Source organism: Daphnia pulicaria, chromosome 4 (assembly GCF_021234035.1).
Source record: "Daphnia pulicaria isolate SC F1-1A chromosome 4, SC_F0-13Bv2, whole genome shotgun sequence".
Taxonomy (NCBI): Eukaryota; Metazoa; Arthropoda; class Branchiopoda; order Diplostraca; family Daphniidae; genus Daphnia; species Daphnia pulicaria.
In genome coordinates, this window is record NC_060916.1 from 15,938,313 (window position 1) to 15,945,812 (window position 7,500).

The window sequence follows — 7,500 nt, forward strand, 5'->3', positions numbered from 1 at the left end:
GCTAACGGACGCCCCGTGTAACAGACACCCAGTCGGTCGCGGAGTCCTACTAGGCCCCCCACTTGCGGACCTTGGCGTGGCTATTGCGATCGCAGAACGACTTATGCAAGAGAGCCGCCAATTCAGGCAGTCTCCATGCAGCGTTAAGGGCATACAACCAAGTGCCGGGAGCGGGGACTTGTTCGACCTTCGAGGGCCCACCCGTTTAACCCCCTGAACGGTTTCACGCACTCTTGAACTCTCTCTTCAAAGTTCTTTTCAACTTTCCCTCGCGGTACTTGTTCGCTATCGGTCTCGTGGCGATATTTAGCCTTAGAAGGAGTTTACCTCCCGCTTAGGGCTGCACGCTCAAGCAACCCGACTCTTGGGAAGGGATCCGATGCACGGTCTCGGCTCGTCTTATCTACGGGCCTGACACCCTCTGTGGGTTGCTCGCCCCGTTCATGGAGACTTGGACGATAGATACCGGACAGACGCGCACGATCCTCCCGAACACCACATTCCTCGGCACCCGCTCAACCGGGCGCGAGGTTCGGTGCTGGGCTCATCCCTGTTCGCTCGCCGCTACTAAGGGAATCCTTGTTAGTTTCTTTTCCTCCGCTTACTGATATGCTTAAGTTCAGCGGGTAGTCTCATCTAAACTGAGGTCAGAATGAATTGTTTGTTTTCAAAAGGAGACAACACTTTATCTAGCTCGGCAGACTTTGGCGTTTTAAAGCCGGGAAAGATTGAATAATTGCCGGTTCAAATTTTTTTTTTTCGAAATAAAGCGAGTCTCTCGTTATTCGCAAAAATTAATTTACGAAAAGTGACAGGGCGTCCTGCGGCTTTTTGTATTGAAACAACGCGTCGTGCGCGAACCAAGCTTGCATAACGAGCGGTTAGAGTGAGTGATAATTCGCGGTGGTCGACACTTCGACACGCCCGGCGCACACACACAACTAAACTCGCGTTGAAGCGGTATATCGCGCACACGCAGCCGACACCTTGTTCGAGAAGATGTGTTTATTTCTAAAATTTTTTTTTGAGTTGGCTCAAAAATTTCCCATCTGTTTTGCCATCGAAAAAGGTTTCTTTTGAATAGAGAGGAAAAAAACAAAACAGGGCGAACCTTCTTTTATTTTTCCCCCTTTTTTGTATTTGAGGCATCGCGGACACTTAAGTCGCGCGGCACCCAGACGTTAGAGATTCGGGAGCTTTTATGCGGTCAGGCCGGGTGAAAAATAAATCTCGCCGCGACCCAACATGCAAAACCAAGACTGAAAAAATCTCTGTTCGTTCATCATTCGACCGACCCTCAGTCAGATGTGGCCCGAGCGAGAAGCTGGGCCGCCATTTACGTTCAAGATTTCGATGCTCCATGTGTTCTGCAGTTCGCATGGATTAGCGCACTTTGCTGCGCTCTTCATCGATCCACGAGCCTAGTGATCCACCGTTCAGGGTCGTATATAAAACGACATATTCGTTTTCTTCTCTCTTTTTCTCCAACCCGCCCAAGCAAATGAATGCGAGGGCGGAGAAAGAAAGCCAGAAAGAAAATGTTCCGATAAACACTCGTACTAGAATTTGGGTTTAGTGTGTTATTGTGATTTTGAATTCTTCCTACTTCATCGAGAGGGCGAAGGGCAAGCTTAAAAAACATTCGGTTTTCAACGGCATAGTGTCGGGCTTTGGAGTGTTAGTCTATACGACGCACACGCACGCAACCACGAGTATCTACGCCCGAAAAGAACGTCCAGAGTAAAGTCTCACACTTTCGTCCCCCACCGAGAATCAAAAAATCCCGAAGACGAAGAGAGAAACAAAAAAAAACAATTTCGATTGGGCGTATCCGCTTTAAACCACCGCGCATCAGAGCGCCTGATACCCGTTCAAAATCTTGATGTTTTTTTTTTTCCGACTCTCCATCCACCGAGTTTTTATTTTTCAAAGTGTTTGATTTAGGGACTAAGACTTTATAAAATCTCCTTTATTGTTCCTTCGGTACTCGCGGCCCAGGCGGGCTATCGTATTCTTCACTCTACTAACGTCAACACTGTGAGCGCCGCTAAAGGTCGAATGAATCTATAGAGACATTCACCATCGAAGCAGGAAGAATTTGCTCACGGCCATAGACCAAATCGAAAGACTTTGTGTTTTTTTTTGAGCCGAGAGGAAAGAAAAATCAATTTGAAAAGGCGAATCCGCTTTAAACCACCGCGCATCAGAGCGCCTGATACCCGTTCAAAATAAATGATTTTCTTCCGTCAACCCACACATAGTTCATACGATGTCTTACGCCGAAAGACTTTTGATGGGGTTTTTTTGTTTTGCAACTTTTAGTTGTTTCGTGCTCAACCAAAGCCATATGCGCAAAACATTTGTCTTGTTCGTTTATGATCCTTCCGCAGGTTCACCTACGGAAACCTTGTTACGACTTTTACTTCCTCTAAAGGATCAAGTTCGACCATCTTTCAGTCTCGCCGTTGGTAGGCACCGCACGGGCAGAGATTGCTCCCCACTCGACGGCACCCCGACAAGCCCGTCCGAAGGCCTCACTAAATCATTCAATCGGTAGTAGCGACGGGCGGTGTGTACAAAGGGCAGGGACGTAATCGACGCGGGCTAGTGACCCGCGCCTACTAGGGATTCCTGGTTCATGGGGATCATTGCAGTCCCCAATCCCAACCACGAAGGAGGTTCAGCGGTTACCCGGTCCTTTCGGACAGGGAGAGTGAAACACGCTGATTCCTTCAGTGTAGCGCGCGTGCGGCCCAGGACATCTAAGGGCATCACAGACCTGTTATTGCTCACTGTCACGCGGCTGGACGCCGCTTGTCCCTCTAAGAAGACTGCGTGACGGACGCGAGAGCAGAAGGTATCGCCGGGGATGACGACGACCGAATAACAATAGAGCCAGCCCCCGCGAGACATTCCCGACAAAGCCCCGCCATACCTCATCCGCCAGGCAACCAACCCGTGAAGGCCGTACACCCGACGAACAAAGCACAACGAAACCAAGCCGAGAGATTGCCTCACTAAAGGAACCAGTCCCACCGAGACCCGAATCGCCGCCACCTGATCCCGACGCCTCCGTACTCCCTTCGGTTTCAATTGATAAAACCCGTCACCTATTTAGCAGGCTAGAGTCTCGTTCGTTATCGGAATTAACCAGACAAATCGCTCCACCAACTAAGAACGGCCATGCACCACCACCCACCGAATCAAGAAAGAGCTCTCAATCTGTCAATCCTTCCAGTGTCCGGGCCTGGTGAGGTTTCCCGTGTTGAGTCAAATTAAGCCGCAGGCTCCACTCCTGGTGGTGCCCTTCCGTCAATTCCTTTAAGTTTCAGCTTTGCAACCATACTTCCCCCGGAACCCAAAGACTTTGGTTTCCCGGAAGCTGCCCGTCGAGTCATTGGAGTAACTCCGACGGATTGCTGGTTGGCATCGTTTATGGTTAGAACTAGGGCGGTATCTGATCGCCTTCGAACCTCTAACTTTCGTTCTTGATCAAGGAAAACATTCTTGGCAAATGCCTTCGCTGTTGTTCGTCTTGCGGCGGTCCAAGAATTTCACCTCTGTCGCCGCAGTACGAATGCCCCCGTCCGTCTCTATTGACCATTACCTCGGGTCCAAAAGTAAAAGACCAGCAAAATCGGACCGAGGTCCTATTCCATCATTCCATGCTGCGATATTCAGGCGTTGGGATACACCTGCTTTGAGCACTCTAATTTGTTCAAAGTAAACGTTGCCGGCCGCCCGAGACACCCGGTGAAGGGCACCCCGAACGATTGACTGGGTGGAGCGAATCGAGTCAACTACGACCAAAATTTAAAAAAGAACCCGAAAGAACTTTCCAACTCTGGCCGCAGATACAACAACGACGCACCGACCACCACTCCGGCGATGTTGTCCGACCGTGAAGAGAGTCGGGCTTTGACACCCGGGCTCCCAGAGCGTGAAACGCAACACCCTTGATTCAGAGCGGCGCCGCCCGGCCGAAGACAGACATCCGACTACGAGCTTTTTAACCGCAACAACTTTAATATACGCTATTGGAGCTGGAGTTACCGCGGCTGCTGGCACCAGACTTGCCCTCCAATGGTTCCTCGTTAAAGGATTTAAAGTGTACTCATTCCAATCACGGGGCCTCGGAAGAGTCCCGTATCGTTATTTTTCGTCACTACCTCCCCGTGCCGGGAGTGGGTAATTTGCGCGCCTGCTGCCTTCCTTGGATGTGGTAGCCGTTTCTCAGGCTCCCTCTCCGGAATCGAACCCCGATTCCCCGTTACCCGTTGCAACCATGGTAGGCGCGTAACCTACCATCGACAGTTGATAAGGCAGACATTTGAAAGATACGTCGCCGGCGCGAAGGCCGTGCGATCGGCGTGAAGTTATCCAGAGTCACCAAAATTGGTACGGTGCGCGAGCCCGAAAGCCCGGCCCCGACTGGTTTTGATCTAATAAAAGCACCTCTTCTGCGAGCCCGAAAGCCCGCAGTCGAGGCTCGAGTGCATGTATTAGCTCTAGAATTACCACAGTTATCCAAGTAGGATGGAGTGGATCTAAGGAACCATAACTGATTTATTGAGCCATTCGCGGTTTCGCCGTCTAGCGGCTTGTACTTAGACATGCATGGCTTAATCTTTGAGACAAGCATATGCTACTGGCAGGATCAACCAGGTATTTCGTGTATGTTTGTTTGATATGCATCCGGCGAGTTGCGGGTTTTTATTTCGCCCACGCATCACCAAACACACACCAAATCAACACGTTTTTCGTTTTTTTTCTTTTTCTTCGGAAACTAAAATTTTTGATCGCAACGCCTGGCGTGTCACAGCGAGTCCCAGTGAAGAGAAACACCGATCCGATCCGTTTGTTGGATTTTTTTCATTTCAATTTCCAAAGTCAAAGACCATTCAACGGTCTATGAGCCCAAAGTGAATCGGATTCATTCGACCGGTCTTGATATATTCATCAACTTTTTTTCCCGTATTACGGTTTTCGACGGTCATATGTGGCGTGCTGTATGCTCATAAGTCAAGCCTGCTTTACTAAGCTGACAAGCATACATCTTTTAAATTTTTGTGGGCTCAGAGTTTTATTTTTATTTTTCCACCGCCGAGGCACACTCTCGCATCACCCCGCACGACACACACACACACACACACCTCACCGCTCAACGGTCACACGAGGCAGAATTTTCCGCAAAGACTTTCGAAGAGAAAGAGAAAACTCGGAACAACCGCGGTCAGAGGCCAGCATAGAGGCATCGTATAGAAAGTCATGGGCGGAAAAAAACAAATCATTTCAAGTCGAGACAAGCAACCAGACTACCCCTATAAAAGTGCGCAATTCTTTAAGAGTTCACCGAAGAATGACCGAGATCAAGTATGCACGAAACGAACATATTCCAAGGGCAGCTGAATAAGCGATTCTGCGCCGAAGCGCGAGAAAAGCAAGCGGTACACCGATGGGGATCGTTTTTTTTATCGTGTTAGATTCGTTGTTGTCAAGCAAGGATTCTCAAAATGTTTTTTGCATTGCACCCAAGTTTCGTACTGATTACTTGTCGCAGACCGGTGACTGTCAAAAAAAAATTTTTTACGTTTTTTCTTGAGAGGTCACTGCCTACACACAACTCCGGGCGGGCCGTACACTCACAGCCGTTTGAATTCTCCCTTCGTGTGTCATGGCCATAACTGAGCGTACATCTTACCGGGCGCCGAGTTGATCTGGCTTGTTCGATGAACGTTCGGGATACGTACAATCGATATAGCTCCAACCGTAACTCGTTTGTAATTACGCCGGCCATACTCAGCGGGCGCTCAGCTCAGCTCTCGATATCTTCCGTCGAAGGGAAGTTCGTAGTAAAAGAGAGTCAGAGTCGACGCCACATTTTGCGGTCCTCGCATCTCATCCGATTTTTGAATTTTATAGATTTGCCATCACTTCCACCCAATTCTCTCGTATATTTCAATCTCTTGACTTTGTCCGACCGGGCCGTCTTCGCCCCCCTTCAACTCCGTCCATCTCCACTTCTGTGTTCCACACAACGAGCTTCCGTCAAACGGCAAAATGTGAAATATGCGCACGCCGCACGAAATAATTTGAAAGCGTTCTGTTTGGTGGCTTTTTTATTTTTATCTCTCGGCTCACACACACACACACACATTTCCGCCTGAACGGTAATTTTTTTTGATACGGTGTCAAAAAGTGAAAAGACGCGCACCATTTTCTTTTCTCTTCCGTATCGTCGCTGACGGTAAACGCTGATGGTTATGATGCCGTAAGTTTGGAAGAAAGAATCTTTCCCGTCTTGTCTCGTTACGGTAAAATAACAAAGAACAAGCGTCCGATTTCTCTCACAGACGGCCACAGACAAACCACACGTGCCGAAGAAACGAAACGTCCGAAACCAAAAAAATGTTTGACGCGCGCACCTCTTCTGAACTTTTCGACCAAGAGTCGTTGGATCGAGTGACGAGCTTCTCAGCTGTCGCACCAATCGGTGAAGCGGGCGTTTGAATTCCCGTCCACATCGCGGTTCGGATATATTTTTACATATACCGACCATCGGAAATTTCGAAAACGGTTTTACCGAAGGAATGATATTTCACACACCGACAGCTCATCGAGTTCGTCTCCGTTCAACGGTTTTTTTTTTTAAGACTTTTTGATCGCATGGGGCTAAACTGGTTAGAGCAAAGCCGCGATCCAAGCAGTGAAAAAAAAAACAAAGACAGTGCAAGCGCGATCGAACGGAATCGAAACTAAAATCATGTGAAGTGGCGGGCGGAAAGGAGCTCAGCTACGGTGGAAATGAAACTACAACTAACGCCGAACCGGACAACTTCCCATTCTGCGTCTTCGTTTCATTTCCCAAAGCTCCCCGTCGATACCAAAGTTTTTGCGTCGAAGCTACTAAAGAAATTTTGCGCTTTCCTTTTCGCCTCTTTCGCCTTCCCTTCGATATCTATCCAACCACCGGCTTCGACTTTATTTCTTTCACCCGTCTATTCGCCCGATAGTCGACGGTCGGCCATTCTTTGGTATCGGCCAGGCGGACTAACAAGAAGTAAGACTCGTTTGAAAAATTTGGACCGGGCTTTACAATCGCTGCTTGTCGTAATGTCGCAAATTTGAAAAAAATTTTCAATTCGAGAAACCAAACTATTCGACACTTCGAAAATTTTTGGGACTCTGAAAATTTTTCCGAGTTTAGGAATCGAGACCTCTTCTATACTAAGGAAAACCACTAATGTTCCGCCGCATAATGTCTCCGTTTTCCGGCTCATTTTTAGCGATTGGACGGGGACATTGCCCCATCCAACCGCCAGCCGACTTTCAGGAACCGTCGATTTCAAAGTTGGGACTTAGAAAATTTTCGACGAGTGGGAATTTTTTACGGTCGCAAGTCATCACGACACGCCCGACCAACCCATTTGAGAGCCGCCACGCCTCGACGGTGTGACGGCTTTTTTTCGAATCGACGGGTCTCGCTCACTCCTCTCTCGC

The 7,500-nt window shown here is 48.7% G+C and overlaps 2 non-coding genes and 1 pseudogene across 2 annotated transcripts; all 3 read right to left on the reverse strand.

Moving 5' to 3' along the window:
• Positions 1-650, reverse strand: part of LOC124338699 — a 4,339-nt pseudogene extending 3,689 nt beyond the window's left edge.
• Positions 651-1,291: 641 nt separating this feature from the next.
• LOC124338734 lies at positions 1,292-1,444 on the reverse strand. Its single transcript, XR_006917974.1, has one exon. It is a non-coding gene; the product is annotated as a 5.8S ribosomal RNA (ribosomal RNA).
• Positions 1,445-2,373: 929 nt separating this feature from the next.
• Positions 2,374-4,668, reverse strand: LOC124338730. The gene has a single exon (XR_006917970.1). It is a non-coding gene; the product is annotated as a small subunit ribosomal RNA (ribosomal RNA).
• Between the last annotated feature and the right edge of the window lie 2,832 nt (positions 4,669-7,500).